This window comes from Lissotriton helveticus, chromosome 3_1 (assembly GCF_964261635.1).
Source record: "Lissotriton helveticus chromosome 3_1, aLisHel1.1, whole genome shotgun sequence".
In the NCBI taxonomy this organism is placed as follows: domain Eukaryota; kingdom Metazoa; phylum Chordata; class Amphibia; order Caudata; family Salamandridae; genus Lissotriton; species Lissotriton helveticus.
This window is the reverse complement of record NC_136061.1, coordinates 1,726,996,522-1,727,013,220: the sequence shown is the minus strand read 5'-3', so window position 1 is coordinate 1,727,013,220 and position 16,699 is coordinate 1,726,996,522. Positions and strand designations below refer to the sequence as shown.

The window sequence follows — 16,699 nt, the reverse complement described above, 5'->3', positions numbered from 1 at the left end:
TCCAGACAGTGCTGGCAATCCCTAAGACATTCGTCTTTCCTTCATTGGAAGCAATCTAGCACAAGTGGGTTTGCACACTGCTTCCCCATACCATGGGAGGTTACAAAATCAGACATGGCGGTACTAAGGAGGGTCTACTAAGCCTTTTGACCACTGAACAGTCACAGTTTACAGTGAACAATGGCACAAGCCAATGAAAAATGTGGGTGGAGAGTGGGGGAGTGTTTTAAGTCCCTACCTCAATACAGCATGCCTCGCAGAGCCATGCATGCGCTCTCCAGGCTCGACATAAAAATAGAGTAATATCCCATCTGCAGGATACAGGGGGTTTCCTACCTGGAAGTCATATATAGGGCAGGTTTGATGTTTGTGATACGGCCCTAAGTTATCTCTCTTTCCCCTGCCAATCCGTGTGAAAGGGCTGTGTGTGCATAATGGTACGCCCCACACACCATTCAAATTTTATCCCCACCATCAGAATCTATCGAACAGAAATATGCGAAAACACATTCAAATAATTAAAAAAAAAGATGAAATCACTAAAAATATATGCTTGTCAGATGGAAACTATCAGTAACAAGCATTAGAAATGCAATCGGGCTCGGATTTATTTGAGTTTGAGCTAATGGCATTGTAAATGGTAATGTATTTTTGCTAAGTGTTATGGAGTGTGTTAATGTGGTGTGTAGTGGAATTATGTGTGTTAGATTATAATTGTAGCAATGGTGGCATGCTGTGTTTTTACATGAATATGTTTAAAACTAAAGTGTACCATACTGAGATTGCTACAATACTTAATTGTGGATGTGTAACAATCGATGCATGTACTGATGGCCGTGACTGCCTGTAGAAATTGTGCACTGATGGCTGGTGGTGAGCAGTAGCATTGATGGTGGTGGTACTGCTGGCCGTAGTACTGGTAGTGGTAGTACTGGTGGTGGTGGTACTGGTGGTGGTGGTACTGGTGGTGGTAGTACTGGTGGTGGTAGTGGTATTGGTAGTGGTAGTACTGGTAGTGGTAGTACTGGTGGTCGTGGTACTGGTAGTACTGGTGGTGGTGGTGGTAGTGGTAGTACTGGTGCCTGTAGTACTGGTAGTACTGGTGGTGGTGGTGGTACTGGTGGTGGTAGTACTGGTGGTGGTGGTGGTACTGGTAGTACTGGTGGTGGTAGTACTGGTGATGGTGGTACTGGTGGTGGTGGTAGTGGTACTGGTAGTACTGGTAGTGGTAGTACTGGTAGTGGTGGTGCTGGTGGTGGTGGTGCTGGTGGTGGTGGTATTGGTAGTGGTAGTACTGGTGGTGGTGTTACTGGTAGTACTGGAGGTGGTGGTACTGGTACTGGTAATGGTAGTACTGGTGGTGGTAGTACTGGTGGTGGTAGTACTGGTAGTGGTGGTACTGGTAGTGGTGGTACTGGTGGTGGTACTGGTAGTGGTAGTACTGCTGGTGGTGGTAATGGTAGTGGTAGTACTGGTGGTGGTACCGGTAGTGGTAGTGCTAGTGGTGGTGGTACTGCTGGCCGTAGTACTGGTAGTGGTAGTACTGGTGGTGGTGGTACTGGTGGTGGTAGTACTGGTGGTGGTAGTGGTACTGGTAGTGGTAGTACTGGTAGTGGTAGTACTGGTGGTCGTGGCACTGGTAGTACTGATGGTGGTGGTAGTGGTAGTGCTGGAGGCTGTAGTACTGGTAGTACTGGTGGTGGTGGTGGTAGTGGTAGTACTGGTGGTGGTGGTGGTACTGGTAGTACTGGTGGTGGTAGTACTGGTGGTGGTGGTACTGGTGGTGGTGGTAGTGGTACTGGTAGTACTGGTTGTGGTAGTACTGATGGTGGTGGTACTGGTAGTACTGGTGGTGGTAGTAGTACTGGTGGTGGTGGTAGTAGTAGTACTGGTGGCTGTAGTAGTGGTAGTACTGGTGGGTGTAGTAGTGGTAGTACTGGTGGTGGTAGTACTGGTAGTACTGATGGTGGTAGTACTGGTAGTACTGGTGGTGGTGGTGGTACTGGTAGTGGTAGTACTGGTGGGGGTGGTACTGGTAGTGGTAGTACTGGTGGTGGTGGTACTGGTAGTGGTAGTACTGGTGGTGGTGTTACTGGTAGTACTGGTAGTGGTAGTAGTGGTAGTACTGGAGGTGGTGGTACTGGTAGTGGTAGTACTGGTGGTGGTAGTACTGGTGGTGGTAGTACTGGTAGTGGTGGTACTGGTGGTGGTACTGGTAGTGGTAGTACTGGTGGTGGTGGTACTGGTAGTGGTAGTACTGGTGGTGGTACCGGTAGTGGTAGTGCTACTGGTGGTGGTACTGCTGCCCGTAGTACTGGTAGTGGTAGTACTGGTGGTGGTGGTACTGGTGGTGGTAGTACTGGTGGTGGTAGTGGTACTGGTAGTACTGGTAGTGGTAGTACTGGTGGTCGTGGTACTGGTAGTACTGGTTGTGGTGGTAGTGGTAGTACTGGTGGCTGTAGTACTGGTAGTACTGGTGGTGGTGGTGGTACTGGTAGTGGTAGTACTGGTGGTGGTGGTACTGGTGGTGGTAGTACTGGTGGTGGTAGTGGTACTGGTAGTGGTAGTACTGGTAGTGGTAGTACTGGTGGTCGTGGTACTGGTAGTACTGGTGGTGGTGGTAGTGGCAGTACTGGTGGCTGTAGTACTGGTAGTACTGGTGGTGGTGGTGGTACTGGTAGTGTTAGTACTGTTGGTGGTGGTACTGGTAGTGGTAGTACTGGTGGTGGTAGTACTGGTAGTACTGATGGTGGTAGTACTGGTAGTACTGCTGGTGGTGGTACTGGTGGTGGTAGTACTGGTGGTGGTAGTGGTACTGGTAGTGGTAGTACTGGTAGTGGTAGTACTGGTGGTCGTGGTACTGCTAGTACTGCTGGTGGTGGTAGAGGTAGTACTGGTGGCTGTAGTACTGGTAGTACTGGTGGTGGTGGTGGTACTGGTAGTGGTAGTACTGGTTGTCTGTGAACACGGCGTGCCAAGAAGAAATCAGGCTCTTAAACTCACAGTTCTCTTCCACATATTTACTGTAAAATGGAAAGGTTAGCCAACATTAATCTTTTTAGGGTGCAGCAGGCCTGGGGATGCGGTTCACAAACCTGTAACTAAACCAGTGTGGCTGTGATCGTTAACCACGTACAATCTAATCAATTACGGAAAGTAATCCGTTGCCAGGCTGTGCAGTAATGGGCTGGCTTCAAGTCCATATCAGATCTAACAGCCTCACAGTTATGCCCCTTAATCCCAAAAGAGTATACTCGACGTCGAGGCAAGCCAGTAGGTCGCAACTATGTGAGAACTATTGGTTTTGATCCATGTTGCACAGCAACATGACTGAAAATAACTGCACCTCGGTTCGGTCATTGTTGACTGCTTCATAGCTTTAAAAAAAATGTATACTATTCAGCCATGTTGGGTTGTTGTACTACATGGTTAAAAAAACCATACCCGAGTGAGACATGTTTGCTTTGGCAATGTTTGTTTTCGCATGCCGCACTAATCATAGGGTGACCAGGCGTCCCGGATTTGCCAGGACGGTCCCCGTTTTTCACCAGCTGTCCGGGCAGTTTTCGAGAAATGTAGCTCCTGTCCCGGTTTTTGGAGAGGGTCGACTAAAAACGTGGGGGGGGGGTTTATGTTTTACAAAGCAGGGATAGTTAGCAGTTGTTCCAAGAAAACAATTTAATTCCCAGGCAAGCTACTGGGTTTAAAAATTGTATCTTATGTATGTTATTACTGCCTGTTTTGTAATTCTCTGCTGAGGAGGCCTGTCATTCTGTGCGCTCGCTTGACGTAAAATTATCGTCCTTCTATTTTTGTGAAAAGTCCCGGTATTTTGTTTTAAAATTCTGGTCGCCCTAACTAATCAGCGTAGTTAGTTGAGGCGTGTGAGTAACAGGGTTCTGACAGGTTCAGGGGCTCGGGGCCATGTCCACCCTCCTGAGTTTTGCTTCTATCTTTGTTTTCTTGAATACACGTTAAGTTACACATGATTAACATTTCAGCTAGTGTCTATTATCACACTGAGCTATCTCATTCTGCCGCTTGGATATTTCTCAAACGCCCCCTCCTGCCCACACCTCTCTGCCTTTTCCATTAACCTGCACCTCCTTTTCAAAGAATGAGCCAGCCACGTGGCAGTGACTGCAAAGAGGCCGGGGATCGCATGGGCACGGCTCAGCTGCGATCCCAACATCCTCTGTTGTAAGTTTGCAGGCATTGTGCGAAGCTGTTGGGGCGCACTTCAGTGTCTGTGTTGCTATGGCACACTTGCTAGGGCGTCACTTGATTCTGTTCGGCAGTGTACTTCGTCCCAGTGACAGACCCGCACAGCCCATGAAAAAAACATACACCCCTACAACAGATATGTTGGATGTGGTTCTCCTTCGGTGTTGAATTCTAGCGCTCTTGTGATATTTATCACACTTTAAAGAGCGCTGGATCCACGCCTTAAAGCGCCCACCAGCAGGTCCTCTGTGCGCTATGCGAGATGGCCCACCAGTCTTTGAGTGGATGGATTGTTGCCCTGCACTCCGGGTGGCGTCCAGCCAGGCCCTTCGTAGGCTCCTTTGGGGGTAGATTGCTGTATTTCTTTTTGCATGTCTTTGTAGGGCGGTGTCGAGTGCCTCACGTCTTGTGTTTTCCTGCAGTCGAAGCCTCTGTTATTCAGTCCTTTGCCAGCGGTATCTCGGCACCGGCTAATCAGAAGTGATCTTGTGATGTAAAGTTGTAAGTGGGCCCTCCTTCGAGGGGTGTGTGGGAAGGACCCCTCCCCTGTGCCGGTTGTTAGGTTAATCTGCACTCTTTACACGCAGGGTTAAGGTGCATCTCCGGCGCGCTGGCAATAAGCTCGTGCTCACTCACATGCCTGGTCCGCACAATAGAGTTATCCGAGTGCTGTTAAACTGCTCCCATGTACTTCATAACAACTCGGCATGTACCTCCGATGAAAAACTGAACGCGCGTAGAATCCCCGAACAAACAAGCTTCACAACGCCGGACCACAGATCGCGAAAGCGATCCAATTGTAAAAAAAAAAAGAACAAGGAAGCTGCGCGCTGAGAGCTGCAGAATTGTGAACGCGCCCGGCCATCTGGATTCACTAATGGAGGCACCCTGACAGCTCCTAATTATAATTTATGTACTTCTTTGCGCGAGCACGAACGAAATATGCCCAAAATGGCGGAACAAAACTACATTTACCCTATCACTTCAAGCCTATTAAAACGAAAACACAAGGAAGACGAATCACTGGCCAGATGACAGAAAACGCTAAGGAATGTGTGGAATTCCTCTCGCCAAGGCCCTAAGGATACTTCTTCTTTTTTTTCTTATAACATTAGGATCTCGAAACTCCTCCCCCACTTACAGTGGGGAGGAGTCCGAGCCCTAAAAAAAGTTTTAAAGGAAGACCAGTAGCGTGCGAAGCTGAAATGGCAAAAACAAGGAGTCTTGGCAGCAGAACAGATAAACACGATGTTTGGTGACAAAGTGTGCTCCAACATCCGGTGAGCACAGACCTGCGACACCTGCAAATCTGTGGGGGAGGATGGCCGTTACGCAGATGCGTCACACAGATAACATTCAGCTCAATAACGGGTAGAGCTAAAAATAACATAATTATTCCAGCGCCTCATAACAAAAACAAAATTCTACCCAAGTGTTGAGATGAACACTTTTTTTACCTCAAAACAATGAATTGAATTACGTGACATCTGCGTATTTAAAAACTGTGCGTAATTCCAGCTTTTTACACATTTTAATTAAAGTGAAGTATTTGTTATAGAGAAGAAATGTGAGACAAAGATGAATACCGTGATTTGCAGTGATAATCGGTTCTCCTTAACAAAATGTCCCTCCTGCACAGATAGTGAAAATAGGGGACAAACCTGCAGAAATAGCAACGATTATTCCAGATTTTCCAGTAAACATATATTTTCTTAGAATCTGTAGCAGTACGAACAAACAAGCCCAGTCCTTTTCAAAACAACTGGAAGATAATAAGAATTATTAAAAACTAAGTTTAATTGCGAAATATTTTTAGCATTTTTATCATTTAAAAAGTGGTGTGCTAAAAACAATTTATAAACCCCTTTTCTTGAGACAGAGAAGGAATGGGCAAAGTGAGCAATTACTCAAAGCCACCCGGCAGTCGCGGCCCGTGGAGGGAGTTCCGTGGGGCAGAGAGGTGGGGCGGGAAGGGGCAAGGTGGGGGTTGCTAAAAACCGGAATATGGATAATTGGAGGTAAGTAAACAATTTAATAAATAAAACGAATTTCGTAGCGCGCCCTGTCTCTCTCATACCTTCCTCCTTACTTCACCCCACCTCTCCTACCTATCCGTCTCTTTAACTCTTTCCATAGCTATCTCCACATCTCTATGTAGCTGTCTTCTCTTTCTACCTCACCCCCATCTCTATGTACCTCACATCTCCTTTAGTACACCTGTTTTACTTTACCTCTCTCTTTACCACACCCTTTGGTGTTTCCCACCTCTCTCCTTTTTTGTACATTTCCTTCTCCCTATCTCTCTCTCTCTACCTCTCTGCCGCACTCAAGAATGTTAGCTATTTCTCTGGCTCTCTTTCTCTACCCACCTCTTCCTTTTTCTACCTCTCTGAGGGGCATATTATCAAGGGCAGTACCGCCGCTTTAACAGCACTTTTTGCCACTAAAGCGGCGATATTCTTATCGCCCTATTAACAAGACGGCGCTAACAAGCATCAGCGCGTTGGCAGCCGATTTCGTAATGCATCTCATGACCGTGATAGATATCGCTAATGAGATGCAAAGTAGGCATTTCCTCCTAAGACAACATGTGAAACCAACATCGCTGTATCAACAACGCTGCCCCTGAACAGCGAAGCGATAACAAAACGCGTCCTGAGCCCCCATTAACACATAATTCCAGCGCCTGAAAAAAACCTGACTTAGCAGTATTGCCTCTGGGAGGTGGATTGTGTGGTTATGTACACAATCCCCTATTAACAAGCATTTCTTTAGCGCTGTGAAATCATCGCAAGATTTCACACGCTAATGATGATTATCTCAATCTATCGCTGGATTGCACTTCGCCTGTTAGCAAAGCGTTGCTAATACGCCGCTAACACAGAGATGTAATTCAGCAGTAGAGGGTAATAATGAAAAACGCCCTAAGAGCGTTTTGCGATATGTATCGCAGTTTGCAGATAATATGCCCCTGAGTCTTTCATTCTAGATATCTCACATTTCTCTCTTCACCATACATCTCTCCCAACCTCACCTATCTCTCCTTAGCTCATCTCTGCCTCTACCTCTTCTAACTCTGCTTCACCTCTCTCGCTATACCATTATCTTTACATATCTGTCCTGCCTAGGGTCGGACTGGCTTACAGGCCAATGAGGCAGTGTCCGGTGGGCTAGTCTGACAGGTCAGTGTGCGGGTCGGTTTTTGGTCTGTTTGTGGTCTTGTTTTATGACTACTATGCCAGTTTTATTGTTGATTTCCATGATATTAATATTATATTATTGTCTGTTGCAAGCTCAAATCCATGTAGTCTCCCATACCTTGCAAAACACACAGTGTGACTTTACAAATTCACAACTGCCCAAATGTGCACACATGGATCACTATAATTCACTAATGGAGACCACTTTTATTTTGGTGTCCAGGTCAATTTTCTGTCCCCGTCCGACCCTTCCCCCTTCTATTCCCCTTAGTCAGCAGAGCAGGAGGTCAGTGTTTAGCTAGAGGTGTTCATATAGAAAGAGGGGGAAGGCTATGTCTGGGGAACAGAATTAAGAAGAAAATTGTAAGATTTCTTTGATGGAATGGTGAAAAGCCTCAGAGTTGTGCTTTGATATCCAGCCTGCAGCGAGAATGTCAGTTGTGGAGTGAGGTTGATTTGTGATCTTTTGGTACTTTTTGGTTGGCATATGCAGCTTGAGCTCCTGGATATTTTTGAGTGCCGATGTTTCCAAAAATTGAATGTACAATTCAATAGTGTTTAGTTTCATGAGGATTTGATTTAAGTGAAAATGTGTAATAAATGTATAGTTGTTATGAACAGGAGGTCCTCAAAATATGCCTTACTCAGGGCCCCAAAAAACCTTCACATAGGGAGGCAACATTTTAAGAAAGTTGTCTAGGCCTAAAAAAAAAATGGTCCAGTCTATGGCTTTGCTGTAGGATTTGCGTGTAGATTGGCAATGTAGATAATTGGGATAAGAGTCCTTCTGACTTCCCCACACAGGAGACACTCAAGAATGAGAATTGTTCTGCAAGAATTCTAGTCGAACATAAATTAACACATTTTGCACACACCCTTACACAACTTGTCAACACTGGGAAGTTAAATCTCTGACACAAAAAAGAGCAATGTTAGTCATTTAGTGAATGAAATTCAAATTATTTCCCCCAATAATGCTATGTAATCGAAAAACTAACATGTACCTGGCCAATCGGCAAACAAATCAATGCAATACTTAAGCACTTAAGTCCATCGCTTTGTGAGACAAATACTTGGACATAGCACTAGCTCATCTACAGATTTTGAAAAGATGCATTGTCTTTTGGAGTGGCATTTCCTTTCTTGTGATGAGCTGTTTTATCCAATGTAAGCATTAATGCCTCCAGGCGCAGGCATTAAAGGCATTCCATTACAGAGCTACAAGCCCGAAGACTGAAAGCATTATCTTGCAGGAGAGAGCCTGGTCATTAATTGAAACTCCCTAGATCCAGAAGGGACTCGGGCAGCTCTGGGAGATTCCTTGCATGACCACGATTAGTTACACAATAGGAGGGTAAAGCACCATCCACATTGATGAAAACCACATTCAGGGCTTCAAAGATTCAGTCTCATCTCACACAAGACTTGAATTTTAGGTTTTCAAGTTTAGCGGTAAACATCACGCATCTGCAATTTTTCCCAGATAAAATTTTCTCCTGAAATAATGTAATTTGTTATACAATGTCTCTCCTTCCACACCCCCACCAGACATCTTCACGCCACCCAACTGGCCCTGGCCACCGTCCCACAGATGTGCCACGGTTGGAGGATGATCCTTCTACTACCTCACTGCTACTCCTGCCTGGAACTCCCTGACTCTGCACCTCAGGCAATCACCATCACTGCCCCAATTCAGGAAGGACCTCAAGACCTGGCTCTTTAATTGAACCGCAGACTGAGCCCCCCGCCCCAACCCCACCCCACCCCCAGCGCTATGAGACCCTCACGGGTGAGTAGTCATGCTTCATAAGACCCTGATTGATTAACTGAATGTCTGGTATGACTCATTCCAACCTGTGTAACTCACAATGGATGGGCAATACTACACCCAATAAAAGGTGAAACTTACAGTATTGCTATTTTTCCAGTAATGCAACCAAAATACCCATGTCCATCAAACCATAGCAGGTGGGTGCTCTTTCATGGTTCTTGGTCCTACTGCCAGTACACCAGAGGTAAACACTGTGCCTATGTGAGAGCAGGATACTGAACCTAGACCTGTTGGCATCGCCCAGGCTTGTTCCCACTTGAAGCTCTGCGTGTTAGATGGCACACTGCTTACTAAAACTATGAACATCTTCAAACCACAGTGAGATAACAAGAAGCGTGCAGAGTGGTGGCCCGCTTGGCGGTTGCGGCTCACAGGAGCCATGCAGATGGACGACAGACACAAGAAACCACATCAGTGCAGTTTTTACTCATGTGGAACAAAACATGCTCTTAACAGCAAGTGAGATCTCTAGCTGGACGGTGACATGTCATACTGACAGCTGTTTTTTAAACTTGCTATTGCTATTTTTATAGTTATGTGACTTCCATCATGTGACTTCTAGCTATGCAACGGTTCAGAAGAGCAACAGTTTACTTACTTTTTCCCCTCTTTCGCCCCAGTATTTTGCATCTTCACTCTTGGTGAATTGCAAACAGCGTCATGGGTGAGAACTTAAAATGACTGCTCGACTGGATTTTGAGCCACATGAGTGGATGTGGCAAAACAGGGCGTTTTTTCCCTTAGAGTCTTGTTCCATAAACAGAGTGGCATTGAACCATGTGTGGCATTTCACAACATTTCCTGATAGCCCGTGACATTACCAGATGGTAATGGGTTCGAACGGAAGTGAGGGTATATTATACTAAAGTATTTCCATGGCTTCAAAGAATCATAAAACTGACTGAAGCCAGAAATGAGTCTTAAAAATGTCTTAAGTTAAAAAGATAGTTATCCATTTGTAGTAAGAGTCTTAAGCCAGAAGACAACCCCTTAGTAAATAAGGCACTTACTGTGTGACTTAAGGCACTTGAAAATTTTAAGACTGTCTTAAGTGAGGGAAAAACTTTAGCATATCAGGCGCTTGGCTTTTTTAATTATCATCTTTCACATATTTTGCGTTCAGTCTTTTCTTGGTTCATTCACAGTCGTATATTAGCCAATGTCTTCACGACTGACAAAGAAAGAAACATGAATGGGTTAAACTATGTTGCTATAAAAATTGTATCCTTTATCAAGCCACTGTTAATATAAAACTGATATGGCTTGGTTGCTTAACTGCCATCCCAGATATCCAAATTGGATTGTTAGCTGATCACCAGTCTATTTAATTCTGGACAAATAAATAAATTCCTTAGTGCCTTCGGTTGTAAAATTGTGTAACCGCATGATGCAGAAAACGTACCATGTGTCACATGGTGTCTGCCAACTGTTTAGAAAATGAAATAATATTAGCAGAATAATAAGCTACATAAACTAAAAAAAAAGGAAAAAAATACAATTTTAAAACACAGTAAATGGGGCAGAATTTGAAAATGGAGCCTTAAAATCAAGTCGATATACTAAGCTTGACCCATGGGACCAGTACAAGTGCAGCAAACTTACTGTGGTATGGGCGATTGGTGTCCTCAATTGAGGCACTGGTATGTACCGTTAAAAAGAGGACATGCACTAGGACCAAAAAAGGACCAATTTTAGCTACAGTCTAGCATATCAGTTCGTCTTTTCGAACTTAGGGGCCGATTATGATCGCGGTTTTCCCGCATCCTCCGGACCGGCGGAAGCCACCGCCGGCCCGAAGGATGCAGGAAAACCCCTGCGGAGCCTCCAAAGACCCACCGCCAAATTAGGATGGCTGGTGGGTCTTGAATTCCGTCCGCAGCTTTTCCGCCGCGGTCGCCTTCCGACCGCGGCGGAAAAGCACTAACATGGCTGGCGGTGTCTACCAGACACCGCCAGCCATATTAGGATGGAGGGAATCACATGCTTTTCCGCGGCGGCTTTTCCGCCGTGGAAAAGCATACGGACATTCACTTCGGGGCCCGTTGCGGGCCCCCTGGGTGAAGGGGGTGTGGGGGGTGCACATGGGGGGTACCTATGGTACCCCCCCTTTGCGTGAACGAAGCGGCAGGCACTGCGCGGTGCCTGCCGCTTTGTGCATGCAAATGCACTGCTTTCATTTTTAGGTCTCGGCTAAAAGACGCGCAGAAGCGCGTCTCCGCCGAGATCTTATGTTAGGGAGTGTGCTCCCCAGGAGACAGTTTGGGGCGCGCGCATCCCTGGAGCCGATTTGAAACGGGAACGCGCGCTGTGGCCAGGCGCTGTCTCCTGGGAAGCGCAAGCACCACACACGCATGCGCATACACACACAAGCACTCATGCACGCACGCACATACATACATACATACATACAGAGACACACCCCCCCTGACACATACGCGCGCACACACACAAGTGCACCGAGGCCCCCCCTCCCCCCTCCCCCGCCGTCACCGTCGCCGTCGCATACACACACGAGCATACACGCACACACACACACACAAGTGCACCAAGCCCCCCCAGCCTTTTGAAACTTACCTGGGCAATGTCGGGGACTCTTCTCTCAGCACGCGGCGCCCAACCTCCTGCTAGCGCGGCCCCGGGTCTCCACACCGCTCACAGGAGCCCCGGGCCGCGAGACGCATCGACTCCGCCTGCCTCCTCTTCCGGTCTGGACGTGGCCCCGCCCCCGTCACAGGCGACCGTGCCTGACTTCCGGGGCGGCCTCCGTGTATTCCGTCCGTGGATTCTTTCCGTCTTCTGTTTTTCTTGTTATTATTCTCTCTTCTGCTGGATCAAGGTCTGTTTGGTTCGCATTCCCAGTTTTTGGGCTCTGAGTATCGGCTTTTGTTTTTCGTTGGAGACAGCCTCACATCTTTGGGATATTAATTTTGTTTTGAAAGCCGTCCATATATTGTGACTGCAGCCTCTGGATCCTGGGAGGGAGTGAAGTGCTTGTGCCTAGTTACATCTCTGTTTCGGCGTCCTCGTCTCTGTTCCTCTGTCTCTACCTCCCTGCGCCTCTCCTTCCACCGTCTCCTCCCTCTTCTCCCCCTCGTCTCTTCTCCCCCTGTTGTTTCGCCAGCCGCCTGCAGCTCACCTTCCATCCCCTGATCGCCTCATCCCTCCGGACGGGCTGCGTGGATCTCACCGGACTCGATAGCGCGTGAGATAAGGGATCGGAGTGGGGTCAGTGAAAGTAAACCATACATGGAGGAGCAAGGCCTTCAGTGCAGGAAGTATCCACAGTAACACATTCATTCAGGAAAAAGTCTCATATTATTTTCTCTACCACGCTAGCCATATATTTGTGTACCTATACATAGACATAGCATTGTTGATGTCTGCTGTCTCAGGTGTCAGTATCTCGTCCACCTCCATTGAATTCTGGAACTTGTAGTCCTAAACTGTAAGCCACTTGCAAACAAAAACCTATAATGGAGTGAAGTGCTTGTGCCTAGTTCTAAGGTAATTACAATACATAGCACATTAATTACAATACATAGCACATTATATAAACCGAATTGTATGTAGGCACTTGGTTAAGATGGCTGTATTGGACATAGTAATTTAATCGACCTTATATGCATGAAAGTCTGCGTGGCCCCACCAGAATTCGAAAACCTGACATTAAGGTTACAGACAGCTATCCGCTGTACATGCATTATCCCACTTAGCTATCTTACCAGTCGCCTTCCAGGCGGCCTGTCTTCCTGGTTAGGGGGCTTGAGGTCACATTGTAATGGATCCTGTGCCTTGAGAGAATAGATCGAGGTGTCAAGTGTCCCTGTTGAGTTTATACGAACTTTAACTGCCAACTTGTAGTAAAAGTAGATGTTTCATGACAGCCTGCACGTTGTACCCTGGCCCTCACATGGGCAGGATCGGGCCCGGGGTGAGACTTCATCTAGTGTGTGTCACTCCATTGAAAAAGAGAGTCCCCGACATTCCAGCCTCTGAAAACCACTTCTAGCTTTTTGCAGTTTTAAAGAAGGCTGAAGTGAGGCTGCTTTCCAGTGGGCAAGATGCTGACAAAACCTTAAGTCATGTTGAATCCGTATGGCTGACGCTTTCTTTCTTTTTCTGTCTGTCTCTCTCGCTCTTTCTCCCTCCTCGGTCTTTCCACTCTTTCCTGGCCTTCCCTCTTTTCTCTTCAATCTCCTTTCCCTAGGTTATGCATTTGCAAGCGATTAAGCTATTGGCATTGTAAATGACAATGCCATTTATTTAGGATTAAAAAAAAAAAGTCATGAGCAATGCCAATATCTCTACCTTTAATAATGCCGAGACCATTGCATTGTAAATGCTTGTTTACATTGCGGCGGGTGCTGCTTCAAGCAGCACCCGCCACAATGTAAAAAATACAGGATGTGACCGCCAGGGTGGCAGTCACATCCTAATTGCCATGGAGGGACAGCCGCTTCCCCTGCGGACGGTCCCTCTTACTCAGGGGTTGCGGACGGACGCAAGTCCGTCTGCCATCATAATAGGGCCCTAAAGCTACATTTTATAACGCTCCAACCTTTACAATCTTATTAAAATTTCGAATTTTTATCATTTTTTTGTTTGCGAATTAAAAACACCATTTCAGAATTTGAATTTTCATTGAAAGTATACATTTTAGTATAATATTTGGAGGTCCAAATGATTAAAAATACTCCCAGCAAAGATTAAGTGGAGGTTCACAGGCATCAAAGGTTGAGAACGGCTGTGCTACATCCCTAATTACATGTTTCCTTCCCTGGCATCTGTAATGCAGCATGAACAGGACCCCAGACTTAATACAACTCTGTGTACATCTTCTACTCTGAGGATTCTGATGCAATAAAATGATCTCCGGCGTTCTGCTTACATCTGTTAGTTAGGTTTGAACTACAGCAATTATTATACAGTGTCATTTATTATAAAATAACTGGTGAATAACCTGGTTGCTGCCTTCTTATGTCAGGTGTTTTTTCCTGTTAAGCTTAGACTGAAGGACGCGGGGTTTCAATCAATCAATCATCAATCAATCAGGGGGTTTGTAAAGTGTGCTACTCACCCGTGAGGGTCTCAAGGCGCTGGGGGGTTTAGGGGGGGTGCAGCTCCGGGTCAGTCAAACAGCAGGTCTTGAGTCCTTCCTGAACGTTTGCAGGGTTGGGGCACGTCTGATGTTCACAGGGAGATCGTTCCAGGTCTTGGCCGCGATGTAGGAGAAGGCTCTTCCCCCAGTTCTGTTTCCGCGGATGCGTGGGACCTCTGCCAGGGCAGGTTCAGCAGAGCGGAGTTTCCTCTTGGGTACGTGGAAGGATACTCTCTCGTTGAGGTATTTGGGCCCGATGTTGTTGAGGGATTTGTTGACGTGGGTGAGTAGTTTGAAGGTGACCAGCTTCTCCACGGGGAGCCAGTGGAGGTCTTGTAGGTGTTGGGTCATGTGTTTGTGGCGCGGAGACCCGAGGATGAGTCTGGCTGTGGCATTCTGGATGGTTTGGAGTCTGTGTAGAAGGGTTCTGTTGATTCCGGCATATAGGGCGTTGCCGTAGTCGAGTCTGCTGGTTATGAGTGCATGGGTGACGGTCCTTCTGCAGTTGGGGGGATCCATTGGAAGGTCGTGCGGACAATGCTAAAGGCTTTTGAAACTGGTGGAGGCGACGGCATTGATCTGGCGGTTCAAGGAGAGGGTGGAGTCAATGATGATGCCAAGGTTTTGTGCGTGGTCTGTAGGGGTGGGTGGGTTGCCGAGGGCGAAGGACCACCAGGTGTTGTCCCAGGCGGATGTGCAGGGTCTGAGGATGAGGACTTTGGTCTTCTCTGAGTTGAGCTTCAAACAGCTGTCTTTCATCCAGGCTGAAATGTTCTTCATCTCTTCCCGGAAACAGAGTCTGGTGTCTTCGGGGTACTTTGTGAGTGAGAGGATAAGCTGGTGTCATCGGTGTAGGATACAATGCTGAGCCCATGCTGTCTGACGATGGCAGCGAGGGGGGCCATGTAGATGTTGTAGAGCGTGGGGCTGAGCGATGATCCTTGGGGTAGTCTGCAGTTGATATCTGTGGGTTTGGAGAGGAAGGGAGGGAGTCTGATCATCTGGGTTCGGCCAGAGAGAAAGGATTGGATCCAGTCAAGGGCGGTTTCTTGTATCCCCGCGTCTTGAAGTCTGGCCTTGAGTGTGCGATGTGAGACATGTCGAAGGCTGCGGAGAGGTCTAGCAGGATGAGGGATGCGGTGTGTCCCTGGTCAAATAGCATGCAGAGGTCGTCAGTGGCTGCGAGGAGGGCAGTCTCTGTGTTGTGGTTGCTGCAAAATCCTAACTGGGAGGCGTCCAGGATGGAGTTCTCTTCGATGAAGGTGGCCAGTTAGGCATTTACAAGTCTCTCAGTGACTTTGGCCGTGAAGGGGAGGAGAGAGATGGACCTGTAGTTTTTCAGGTCTGTTGGGTCGGCCATTGGCTTCTTGAGGAGGGGTTTAACCTCCGCTCGCTTCTGTCATGTATTCCTATAGGTTCTGAATCGATCCCCCTATTCCTGACCCTATTCTGGTTAAACTAACTATCAAGTTAACTAACAATCAGCCCATGAGGCAAGAAAAGCCCCCATGATGCAGATACCGTTATCTGACGCAGTCACACTACGGCACAGGAACGTGTTATCTGATTAGGTCATAACGCTTGAGATCTAATTAGACAAGCGACATTCCTCCAGCCCCTGATAAGGCATACGACGTTCTCATAACAAATCAAACCTATGACAACCTGGAAAATCCGTGCGGCCATTGTTTTGATTTCACAGAGAACTTCAGTAAAAGAATGTGCTAACGAGCAAGTCGTATGACATCTTTATTGACGTATCTATGTCCATCCTTACGTCAATCTCGGCACCTTTAAGGTATAAATATTGCCGATCTTGCCCTATGCAAACACACGCGTGGTGACGAGACGGAGCAGCCATACTTGCCGAAGCCCAGAAGCAGAGCAGACCCCGCTGGCAGCAGCCCCGCCTTCCTGACGCGCTGAGAGACGCGCTGCTTTCTCCTGCCGAGAATCCAGCACCGGCGTTTCTGGGCAGCCCTCGCAGGCAGCCTGGAATATCGAGACCAGAGAAAGAGATACCATTCCTCATTCATCCTAACTTCCAGGTACAGAACTGAATAACCCCTCACAGAGAATTCTTTAGTTATTCACTTGGCAAAAACAAACTTAACTTAAACTGTAACTTTCTATTCCCGCCCACGCATTAGACTTAGGTCAGGTACACGGGGTAGGCGTATTTAGAAACACCAGTTGAGTACGTTTAGTCAAATGTATATGTGTATGTAAATATATTTTAATCATTTTAAACATCATATGGCTCAGAAACCATATCAATGTTTTTACAGTATTATTTTATACTATTGCTTTTAATGTATGCACTTTACTTAACTATAAGTATTGCAA

At 46.9% G+C, this 16,699-nt stretch overlaps 1 protein-coding gene across 1 annotated transcript in view; it reads right to left on the bottom strand.

The window, feature by feature from the left end:
• Nucleotides 1-16,699, bottom strand: part of LAPTM5 (lysosomal protein transmembrane 5) — a 169,040-nt gene that overhangs the window by 81,152 nt on the left and 71,189 nt on the right. The gene's annotated exons all lie outside the window — the stretch shown is intronic.